We start from the raw sequence: 13,382 nt of genomic DNA, 5'->3' as shown, positions 1-13,382 counted from the left end.
TGAAGATCTACTGCCATAAAGCTGTTCTGAGTCATTGAGCAGCCACTTACTGTATCTGCTATTATGGTCCATCTCTTCAATCAGTTGTGCTGCATATTATATTGACCCAAATCTTGACCCAGTTTAATCTCACGCTTCATACCGGTGAACGCTAGCCTAGAAATCTGGACGGACCCTAGCGGTAGCAAGTTTAATTTGCAGCCGTGGTTCCTTCTAGAAACCAAACTCTGGTTTGGCCAATCACGTCGTGTATAGAGTCGGTGGGTGCGCTTAACGTAACAACGACAGTTGCAACCGTTCGTGTAATATACGTAAATACAACCAACATACCTCGGTGAGGCTGCGTCGGATATTAGCTCTTCCAGGACCTGGGGGGGTTATGGCAGAACTTTCACAAGACGCTGGGCGTCTTCGATGGCGTTGGCTCACGGTCTCGTTTATCCCAACGATCTGTCTCGTTTTTTTACTGAGGAGGCTTCCTCGCTCATTTTCATCCTCCACCCCATCTACAGTCACACCGGTGGCAAGTCACGTTCAAGTCTTGATAAATAGGGTGAGCGTTGTCTCAACCACCGCTCCGACATGCTTTGGGGGTTTCTTCGTTTTTTTTTGAAGACGCTCGCTGAATGTACAAGCACGCCTACAATTCTCATAATCTTTGCGCAAAAAACGGCAACAGTCGTTGGGCTCCAATGATAACATTTGTCGGCTTACAGAAATCCCTGCATCAAACTCTTCCCCGTCGCGCTGTCTACGTCACCTTCTTCGTTGCTCTGATTGGTTGTAGCGATTAGTTTGATCCAAATGTCCGGCTTTAACTTTAACAAGCATTCATCTCTTTTGCGACAAATTGGACCGGATCCCAGAAAGTTCTGTCTTTGCACTGGGAGTTAAATGTACTGTAAGTCCGTGTTAGGACTCTAAACTCAGCTGCTTTGGGGCTAATATATTATGGAGATGAACTACCTCAGCTGGAAATGACCTGAGAAGATGCAGTCTGTGGAAACGCCAATGACTTCTGCCCTACAGTACACACACACTCTACTCATGGCCTTTAGTCTAACGAGGTAGCTTGTTAAATAACACCGTGTGCCTTTTCAATCCAACAATACTCCTCTCATAAGCTCATATTGTACGGTAGATGTTGTACATTTTTGTGAAGTTGTGTTCTTTTTTTAAAAAAACACAAAAAAAGCACAACAACCCCGATGGTTACACTTTTTTTTTTTAAGTTAAACATGCTGCCGTTTGAAATTTTGTGTTTGTATCATATTTTGCACAAGATACTAATCTGATTGGCAAAGTTAATCTGGTAAATATACATTTATATATATATAGCGAGAGAGAGAAAGAGAGACAACCAAAATGTATATTTGTTGTGATACTGTACATGTATAGTGATGTAATCTGCATTATTTTTTACTTTTCATTAAGTGACTGTTGTCAGAGGCACTAGAAAATAATAGGTCAATGTTTACACCTTAAACAACTTTGTCATTTAATTTGAGCAGCATACAAACTGTAATTAGCAGGTGAACACAATAATCTTTCTTTCTTTTTTTTAAGATGTTAAGTCGTGTACTGTCATGCACTGAATATGTAATCACAGTGAAACAGTAACTTTATTACTGCTGCTGCTGCTGTTGCATTGTGAACTGATTTTAAGAAAGCCAGCATCAGGTTGCCTCATGATTGTCAGCAGAGATTACTCAAGAAACCTTATTGCAGGAAATGAAACTTTACATCACACTATACTGCAAAATCCTCGATGTAAACTGAATGATCTACACGCGACCCCCGATTTGCTGTGCATTAGCAACCGTACTTGTGGAAACATTGGTATGATTGCCTTTTATTTACCTTTACTGATTTTATCTTCATGTATTTTTGTCTGTTTTGAATCATCTTCTTTTTTGTACCTTGTGTCTGGCAATAAGCTGAAATGAATAGAACTATTTTCTTGTTTGTTTGTAAAACCAAATATCACTTACTTTTACCAAATATCTGTTTAATTTTCATGTAAATGAGCAGGTGTTACAGCCAGGGGGGTGGGACAGAGCAGACAGGACCAATCAGCTTCAGAAGACTCACAGTCATTTCCTGGAGACTAACTCTAACCTTAACCATAATTACTACTGGCCTAATCCTAACCTTGACCTTAACTATACCCTAATCCGAACCTCATTTTCCTTAAAATGTAATAAATAACGTTGTGGGGACTTTTTGTCCCCATAAGGAAGACAAGTCCCCATAATGTGACTGTGTAAACAGATTTAGGTCCCCACAATTAGTAATACATGTACACACACACACACATAAGTTTGTACAACATACTTGGTGAGAACACTCAAAGACGTAATGCATTTCCTAGCCCCTTACCTTAACCCTTAAACCCTTTTGTGCCTTCATAAAAGTTACATTAACACACCTAGAGCACCAAGCTTTTAAAGTTGTTTCATTTCTTTATTATTATTATTTAAAATCAGTCCTCATTATACATATAATTTTTGAACCCTTAAACTGCCAGGTTTTTGTCACGACGCATCAAAGATTTTAGTTAACGTTTACAATAGACTAAAAATAATAATAAAAAAAATTGTCATGTATTGGCATAATTTTTTTCACAATATAGATGACAAAAGAATTATACAAATTAAAAGCCAAAAACACAAAAATATGTGTCTAGGTGTGTTTAAGGGTTAAACTCAGTGCTGAGCCTTAAGTCTTAACCCAGAATGTCACTCACTTCCTGTGGTTTCTTAAGTTTTTTGGTCCTGACATAGACAAAGAGGGAGGTATAGGGCCACGCTGGCTTTGTCACACCATGTGTTTGTTTTTCTTTTCTTTATTTCTACTTATCATATTTTTGTATTTTACATTGCGATGTGTGAGAAATGTCAACAAATAAAACGCCTTAATTTCTCTATGCTGGTGGTGAACCTCTTGTCTGTGGGATTACAGCCCGTGCAGAGTCACTGGATGGCAGCAGAGGAGCAGGGAATAAAAGGATGGCGCCGTGAAATCTCAATCTCATTACTGAAACGCATCCGTGGTTTTTTTTTTTCCCTCTCCCTCTCTCGTCACATCTAAACATGCTTGTTTTGTTTGTACCACATACTGAACATCTGCATATCTTTGACACTCAACATCACAACATTGCAGCACACACTGCAGAATTGTGCAATTAATGGCTAGAAGACACTATGTCATTGAAACTGCCCGCCATCTCCATCGCTGCATATATATTTCCAGAATGAATGACCCCGCTGGGAATTGAACCACGTCTTCTGGTGTCACTGCTTGTGAAGGCGAGCGCAGTTTAATGCAGTGCTCTGAGAGGTTTAAAGCCCTTGCTGCTGCTGCTGCTGCACCCTGAGCAAAGCTGGGGGTGAATCAATACTCCTATCCTGAGCCCCTCATGTCAGAAATGTATCATTGGCTCTGTATTAGCGCCCGGAGGTCCATTCCATCAATAGTCATTAACAGTAGAGCCCAAGGGGGGAGGGGGCAGTAAATTAATGGCTATACATGGCAGAGAGGAAGTGTTGGTGAGCTTGAACGGGGCAAAGACCGTGTAGATGGGTCACCGTCTAACTCACTGTCATGGGGGTGTGAGGACATCAATCTCACGTTGGAGCAGTTTCAGATCTTGTCACGGCACATCTTCAGTAGAAGTAAATTGTGCAGTGGGGCAGGAAATCCACCGGTCTCTGCTTCACACTCTGTAATAACTGTGGCTGAATGAGCGAGGGGAGTTCAATTCAATTCAGTTTTGTTTGTATATCTCAAGGCGCTGTACATAGTAAGTCCTTTAGAGTTACTATTACTCAGAGAGCGCAGAGGAACCCAACTATTCACACAAAAAGGTCTCTGCAAAAACGTTCAAAGATGATTAAGTAAAGAAAGCTTGATGATGTTCTGCTACTGCAGCTCATGAGTGTGTAGCTAAATGAGGGAACCATGTTTTACCTCATCATTAACTTTTCCACTCCGGCCTTTGATTCTTCATCTTAATAACCTACAGCAGCTGTTGTGTCATATCCAAGCCCTCCAAGGTCACATGGGTGCAGAAATGCATCAAACAAAAATGCAGGCCCGATCAATACAAGACTTACATTTAACCTCCTAATCTATAAGTTAATAAGTTATCATCTGGAGATTGGAGGTTTGCACAAACAACATAATCCACTTATAGTAGCACAGTTGCAGATTGCCAGAAACAAAACCACAAATCTACTGCTTGTGTGCCTCGAAATTAAAGATAGTAGGATTTAGTTAGCAGCATCTACTGGTGAAGTTGTGTACTGCAGCTGAATGTCCCTCATCTCACACTTCCCTTCCAAAGCTGGTAGGAGAACTTATTTTGGCCTTCAGTTAGCACAGAGGTCTCAAACCAGGTCCGTGATCCACTTATAGCCTGCCACTTATATATAATATAAATATATAAAATATAAAGTCATTATTAGAGCCTGAGCATGAATGCTAGGGGCCATAAACGGCTTGGATTATTATTACATCCGTAGCTTTCATTTTTGAGGAGATTAACGTGCATAAAAACTCTGGTGTGGCCAGTCATAGTGGTCAGACCCGTACATTTCACTAAGGCTCTATAGCGCCCCCCAAGGCGAAACGTGGCCCTACATTGACTCTACATGAACATGGGTTGATTTTGGATATATTTTGCTTTAGGATGTGTGCATGAAATCAATATTTCATCATTCTCTCTCTACCAAGCAGGTGTGATTATCCTGTAAGCAGCCGATTACTCAAGAAAAAGGAAATCCATCTTTTTGATGAAGTTTTCTGAAGGCTTCGGTTCTCGTGTGAAACTAAGCGGCCTGGTTGGAGGTCAGCACTTCTTTGGGTTTCCTAAACAGGAAGAAAGTGCTTTTTAATGCTAATTTAATGACGTCGTAGAGATGTTTATGTTGAGTCAGCTTTTTATGAAAGTGGGAGGGAATAAAAATTTGATGAAGCTTCTGCAACCCTTTACTTTTTTTTCGTATAATGTGTGAAACCCAAACCCTTTAATCCAATCGAATTAGATTTTTGTAAATACCAGGTTAATCTGTATCGTGTTCCTTTTCCCTCGATGCCATTTCCCCAAAATTACAGTCCACTATAATGTTCAGACTGTTATGAACCTGTGATTGATTCAGTTGGTATCACTCACGTAATGACTCTACGGTTTCTCATAAAGACGACTTAGATTAGTGTAAGCAGCTTGTAACTGAGATTATCTTCTGATTTATTTAATAGAGATCATCCGTCTGATTTATACACAAGGATATAATCTCACACCAATGACAGCACTCCGTTCTCGAAACACACACACACACACACACAGTTACTTATAATCTCCACATTAGAAATGACTCGCTACCAACACACACACAAAAGTACTGGAACTAATGAGTATTTTCTCAACTGACAAATCCGTCAATTATTTTATTTAATTACTCCTCGACTTCTTGTTCATAAATTGGCAGAAAATAGAATGTTTCATGCCAACAAACCAAAAGTATTAAGATGTAATGATTTGTTTTGTCACATAACAAAAGAAACCAGAAAATATTCACATTCAAGGAGCTGAAAAATCTGATTTATCAAAATAGTTGGTGATTAAGTTGGTAACTGGTAAATCGTTAACAGAGTTTTCTCTCACATCACATAGCGTGACAAATTAACTGTGCTTCAATTTATGATGTCAAGATGCTGATATGTTTACCTCATTGTTATGAAATAAAATAGTTGTGAACTGCAAAATCAATGTCTGATATCTTGTAAAAACCTTTAAGAACGACATATTTAAAGCTGCAGTGCGTAACTTATGGTGATTTTGTTTGTGTGTGTACAGCGGTAGCACAGCGGGCAGAGACAAGAAGCATTTTGTCCTTCAAACTTCTGAACGACTGGATTGTTTTGAGAAGCAGAAATCAAGAACTTCTAAAACGTTTAATGGGAGTTTCCCTGTATGTATTCAATGTACAATAGTTGTGGACTGTAAAATCAATGTTTCACATGTAATTAATCTTTAAAAGCATCACATTTTTACAGTGTCGACACGGAAAAAAGACTGAAGTTAACTTCTCTTTCCTTTTTTCAGGTCATATGAGCTTATTTATGTGGGCAGGGAAAGACCCAGAGTGACAGAGGACGTCACTGAGGTGAATTGCACCATGAAGTGGGTCAACTCTTCTGGGTCATGCTCTCAGATGGTGAACGATGGCGACACACGAGCAAACTGACATTTGACAAGCTGCTTTTTACGGGTGTTGACACAAACACACACACACACACACACACACACACACACACACACACACACACACACACACACACACACACACAGTGTACAATAATGATATCAACGATGTGAGATTATCAGTAGAGACACATCGCCACGATGTGCACGTTATCATATGATTTCACACGCTGCAATTTCCTGAAGAGACACAAACTACGATTACCAGAACAAGTTTTTAATTATGTTGCCGTTAAAAAAACAAAACATTTGAACTAGTCCAGTGAACACAGATCCCGTAAGTGTGCAGACGGGAAATGTCTACAAACTATAAATGTCTAGAAATGTTTGGACTCACTGTGCGACACTGTTTCTCAACCTCACTCAGAAGGGTTACTAATTTTTATGTCACGTTTCTCAAAGGAAATAATATGAGAAATAATTTAACCAAGGATTTCATCCAGTGACACCACACACACAAGGACTTAAATAAATTGAAAAGTGTGGGAATGTAAACACATTTAATCCATTTACCAAGACGTTGCTTTATAGTCATTGCCACATGTGAGAGTTTTTTCCTTTCTAAGAGATATACTACAGTAAACAGAACTCTTCATCTCTGGTCTTATATCATTCAAACTACAGCCATTAACAACACGAGTGCAGTTCAGCAGATATGAAGAAGTGCCTTAAACCACTTGAAAGCATGTGCCATTAATAAATGACTGCAGTTGTTTTTCATGTAAGCATCATTGGGTTCAGTTTGCATGAGAGTAACATCTGCATATACAGTATTTCCTGTAATAAAGCCCTGGATAAAACAGTTTAAATGAATTTAACTGCAGCTTGTTATTCTATCCATTTACAACAACAAGTTTTCTGACACTGACATCAAAATGAGGCGACTGTGTCAGATGCGTCTAATGAGATGTGACAGGCAGCAGAGTCACAGGAGTCCAATGAAGCTCAGTGACAGAAACATTCATTTTTTTAATGGTGGTCTCCTGTGTGTGTCCTGGAGATAGTGCTGAAACAATTTATCGATAAATCGATTACTAAATGAATCGACAGCTATTTTAATAATCTATTATTCGGTTTGATTAAACAAAGTTTGTTTGGTTTTTCAGCTTCTTAAATGTGAATATTTTCTGGTTTTATTTCCTCCACATGAGGGTCGCTGGAGCCAAACTCAGCTTACATGAGGGTCACACCCTGGACAGATCACCAGTCCATCACAGGGACACACAGAGACAAACAACCATTGTCTCTCTCACTCAACTCACACCTACGGTTAATTTAGAGTGTCCAGTTTGCCTAATCTGCAATATTTTATTTTATGTTTGCACTGTGGGAGGAAACTGGAAAACCCAGAGAACCCCCCCCCCCCCACACACACACACAGAACAAACAAACTCCATGCACAAAGGCCCTTATTCTGACTGGGTCATGAACTCGGGTCTTAAGTCTCCTGGAGAGCTAGATTCTGTAATTTAAGCTGACTACTGCAGATAACCTCTCATCATTAATTCACATTTCTAATTAGTGCACTGTAGTGTTAAAGCTGTGGTGCGTAACATTTAAACATAAACAAATATCCGTTACATTCAAACATGTGTCAGATGAGTTCCACACACGCTTCCCACACTGAGTCACGTACAGGTATTTAATGTCGTGACAAAAGCAGAACAAAAGCAGCTTCATTACAGCAGCACTAAGGCTGAGAATGTGCAGGTGTCAGTATGACTTAATCGTTTTTCTTTTTACAGCAATCACGTGAATATACAATATATATATGTCCTTCACTGCTCCTCTAAACAACTAATAAACAACAAATGGATTAAACATAAATTAATGGATTAAACATAAATAAAACATGGAGTAGGAAGAAGCAAAAGCTTATTTCATCCTACCCCTTCTATGCGGCACATTCTAAGGGTTAAACAGATGAGGATCGCTTCTTAACCTCATCAACCTCTTGGATGCGTTATGATTTATGTTACACCATCGTCTGTCTGAGAACATTTCATCACCATTCATCATAAAACAGCGCAGTACATCACCATGCTGCTGCTGCTGAAAGAGCTGAATCAGATTTCACAGTGTCAGTCAATGCTCATGAGCTAGATTTATATGCTTAAGATAAAATGGAATAACAAGGACCATTGTTTTGGGGTTGCTGAAGCTAATGGAAGCTTATCAATCCATCCGTAATGTTTCCCTGAGGAGCTCAGTCCTTCAAACGGGAACAATAGCTGTCTGTCACACACTTGACAAATGATGGTCAGTGACAGTGAGACAGTGAATATGGAAACACAGAGATGCAGCGGTGCAGAGAGAGATGAAATGATCATGTGAAAAAGGCTGCTCACTTCCCTGTATGACGAGTCATATATTGACTTCACTTGTGGGTTTTTCGTGGGTGCACAAAGGTGACAGGAAGCCAGAGGAAGCACATGTGTGAAATCTTCACAGCGTTTCTTCAGCTGAGTTTTCTCAAAACGGAAATAATAACAAAACACAGGAGCAGTGGCAGCATCAGCAGCAGCATCAGCGGGGGTGTTGTGGTTCGCAAAGAGAAAAGTGCATTAATCAAATTTTGCAATAATTGCAATAATTTAGTCAAAAAGAATGCTTATGTAATTGCAGTTGTAGGCAAATAAATGCCAGCGGAGTGGGAGGTGAGTGTTTACTGGTTTAAAGGTCAGCTCCACATAATATCGATGATGTTATTCCTGTGTCCAATCGATGAGAACTATTCAAAGAAAGAAATTGCAGTAACACCACAATAGTTGGAAATGATTGCGGGCAGATATAGAATCACTGTGCAGATCTATATAAACACGACATGTGACGATCAGCTGATTCGACATGAGAAACTAGAACAATCAGCAATATGTTTGTTGTTAGTGACGACAGTCGACTCCCACTGTACTGATGTCAAGAGGATTATTAGGGCCTGAGGGTTTTAGCATGCACGAAAACTCACCTAACTTTGTATGGACAGCGGGACAGATTGCAAATATTCTGCAATCCGACACTGGTCCAAGGTCTGTGTCTCTCGGGGACCCTGGCCTTGCATGTTTCAGATGTTTTCCTGCTCCAACACACCTGATTCAAATGAGTCAGCTCGTCACCAAGCTGTGAAAAAGCTTGGAAATGACATTATGTGGCAGGGGAAACGTCCCAAACCTAGGAAACACTGCTCTGGTCAAACGTGTGTTTTGCAGGAGTAGCTTGCAGCCTCGGTGTGGGATAGTGCATCATGCACAAAGAAAAGTCAGTGGGAGCATTTGGCTTTTCCAAAATGTAGCTAATTCTACAGTTTCGAGACCAATTTTACCACAGTCAACACATCAAATTGTGCAGTTTGTCCAGGAGTATTTTAGGAATGAGTTCTCTTGAGGTTTTGAAAAAGCACCACCTAGTGGTAACCCGAAATCCTGCGAAATTAATTGGATCTTTGGAAACTCGTTCTCTGCAAGTATAATGCTGCCTTCACATGCTATTGGAAAGACGATACTTCCCATTTGTGAAATCGGAACTAGTGCTTTTGTTGTTGTAATGAAAAACGGCTGATGTCATGGTTCACCCTTACCTGCTTCTTGGGTAAAAGAATATAATAACTATAAAACTCAATCAACCACTGGTGAAATGATCACATTTCCAAGAAATTCCTTCTTATAATTGACAACAACGAAAAAAAAATCACAACCCTTGCTCATTTCATTCTCCAAACAAACACCAGTAGAAATATGACGCCCAGCACAGTAACAGAGATCAGACGTGGGCTGACTCGTCCTTCTCATATTCCTCTCTCGTCGTCTCGCTAACATTCTGACTGACATTTAAACACCTTCTACAAAAAGACACGTGTACACGTGTCACACGATTGTTCCCGGGACGGTGAGCTCTAGAGTTACGAGGCTTTGTTCCTGCTGACACGCACAGTTTCTGAAAAGCCGACGGTGTCTGGATTTTTCTGCTCTAAAAACATGAAACGGAATCACAGTGACGATGATGATGATTTTTTATGATTTCTGACACCATGAGATTGTGATGTTGACAGACAACCTACAGGGAACTGTTTCATTTTTGGTTACAACAAGTAAAAGGTATTTTTTCTTATATCAATGTCATACTGTGGGCCACATGGCGGAGTAGGGGTTAGCGCTGTTGCCTTGCAGCAAAAGGATCTGGATTTATGACCCGGTCAGAACAAGAGTCTTTCTGTGTGGGTTTTTCTACAAATGTGGAGTATAAAGTGTTAGACGATGGATGGATGAAGGTTATATTGCAAAGGTTTGATAAACAAACAATCACATTTCTCATTATAGTAGATTTTCTTCTTTTTGCCATAGCAACAGCTATTTTTGATCACCGAGCACAAAAGCAAAATCACACAGTAGAACTGGACACATTTCAGTTAACTACAAAAAAAAAAAGAAATCACCATGTATTTGACCTTGATTTAAGGTTCCAATTTCTTACATTAGTCAAGTCAACTATATTTCTAAAGCACCAAGTTTGACCAAAGTGTTTCACAGCAACATAAAAAAATAGAAGTAAAACTGTAAAAATAGCGACATAATTAATAAAATGGTCAAAACTACATAGAAAAGTTTGACTATTTCTATCCAGAGGTGAAAGCCAAGGAGAAGAGATGGGTCTTAAAAAATGGGTGTTAAAATCTGATTTATTGAAACCTGGAAACCAGAATCTATGATTTATTCACCCTCTGTTAATATGCTATTATGTAAGACTGATTCATAGAGCTTCTGCAAATCTGTGAGCAGATTTTTTTTTTACCTCCAACAAGGAGGTTATCTTTTCATCAGCGCGGGTTTGTCTGTTCCTCTGTTAACAACTTCCTGTATACAGAGTTTTGTATAATGGCTACATGATCAGCCAAGTGTGTGACACTGTCGCACTGTGACTGTAAGAATCTACCCACTGAAAATAAACACTGTGGATCCCTTTAATGCATGTTCTGTAATGTATGAAAACAAGCAGAGATCCTCGGGCCATGATTTCACCTGCATAGTTGATCCTGATGCAGGATCATCGGAAAGAACTGATATCATTCTAAAAGTAAAGGAACATTTTTTATCCCCGACCACACAGCCACCTGCATCCCAGCACAGCAGAGACTGTACACAATGAACCCACTGTCGTGTATTTACTCATGTCTTCTGCATATAGGAGATAAACTGCTCACACACACACAGAGAAACCGTGCACACAATACTCTGCACTTATCTCTTGCACCTCATGACTTATACTCCCCACGCCTGACTCCCAGAGATGAATACATGTACCACGTATTATGCTAACATTGTTTTGCAGCTACATCTACAGCACCCTGCAGCATCATTGATCAAAACAACTCCCTCCATTAGCCTCCATCCAACATCTGCCTCAGAGTTTTAGGATTGTGTTGCTGCTTTGGCTGTCGTCCCGTCCTGTCCTGCCTGATTCAGCGTGAGTTATACCACCGCAGCAGCGCTGGTGATTTTAAGAGTGCCCCCTTCAAGTTGGAGCCTGGCGCTGAGTCACCATGCAGAGGAGACAAGAGTGGTTGTTGTATAGGTGACAGTGCTGCAGGCGCCAGCAGCACAGACACAAGCCCACACATGGAGTGGTGGTGGTGCTGCTGCTGCTAAAATATGCAGAGTCATCTCTGTCGAGTCATCCCTGCAGGACAGAGTTAAGCTGGTAAGTGACTAACTAATCGAGTGGCTTATTGAGAGCAATGCAGGGTTTTACTGTAACCTCCCAGGTGAGACAAGACCAAAGATCCTCCTCCTTATATTTCAGGAAAATGCCAGTGAGGTGGATTAGAGATCTGCTCGCATGAGAATGTCTGTTTGTGAAAGAAAGCTGAATGCATTTTGCTTCTTAAGCATTGATTTAATAGCTGCAACAGTCGGGAGGGACAGAGATGATGAAACTGATTAAAGGGCACAGTTTACACACAAAGAGATTAGCGGTTAAAGCGGAACGGACGATCATTCGCGTCAGATGCTAGAAATCCTCTCGTGCACAGCAGCTGAACATCTGGGCTCGAGAGGGTCCACGCAAGACGGAAGTCAGGATTATGTCATCGAAATCCAGGCATGAGAGGGAAAGATTCCTCCTCTCAGTGTTAATCACAACGTGTCAGACAACGTTAGGAGTTGACTCAAGTCCGCGAGACTCGGTTCAATCGGGGGTTGCTACATTCAGGCCCGTGTTTGCTTTCACACTGAAGTGAAACCAATTGAACCTTTTGAATAACGCATCCCCCTCCTCACCTGAGGCGGCGCTGCATCGACAATTACTGAAGATGACGACGACGACGAGACAAACAATGAACAAGAAAACTACTTAAGGTCATAAGAGGTACGCATACCAAATCCAGGATGGTTTTGATAATCAATTCATTGTTTGAGTGTCTTTTATTAATATATATTATTTAAATATTAACATCATCCAAAAAAGAAAATCTCCAAAAGTTACGCACTGCAGCTTTAAATCATTGTGTGCATTTCCACATTTTGTGATTTTCAGTTTAAAGGGATACAGTAGACAGCGAGCAACACACACACACACACACACACACTCTTGTACTTGCTGCATACTGAGGACCGGGTAAAAGAGCTGACAAAGTGAGAACCAGCATTTCCACTTTATAAATCAACACAATTACAAATATCTACTTATATATAAAATTTGACCCAAAATGTTTGGTCCAAAATTTGGAAAAAATATTTGACCCAAAATTTGGAAAAAATATTTGACCCAAAATTTGACAAAAACGTCATAGTATACTGTCATCCAAAATTTGAAAAAAAATTTGACCCAAAATTTTTGGTCCAAAATTTGAAAAAAAAATTGATGCAAATTTTTTGGTCCAAAAAAAAAAAAAAAAATTGGACCCAAACTTTTTGGTCCAAAATGTTTGGTCGAAAATTTGAAAAAAAATTTGACAGAAAAATTGATGCAACATTTGTGGTCCAAAATTTGAAAAAAAAATTGGACCCAAAATGTTTTGTAAAAAAAATTGTAAAAAAATTTGACGCACACTTTTTGGTCCAAAATTTGAAAAAAAAAATTTGACCCAAAATGTTTGGTCAAAAATTTGACGCAAAATTTTGGTACT

The sequence above is a fragment of the Microchirus variegatus genome (genome assembly GCF_963457635.1).
Source record: "Microchirus variegatus genome assembly, chromosome: 18".
NCBI lineage: Eukaryota > Metazoa > Chordata > Actinopteri > Pleuronectiformes > Soleidae > Microchirus > Microchirus variegatus.
This window is presented reverse-complemented; position numbering follows the sequence as displayed.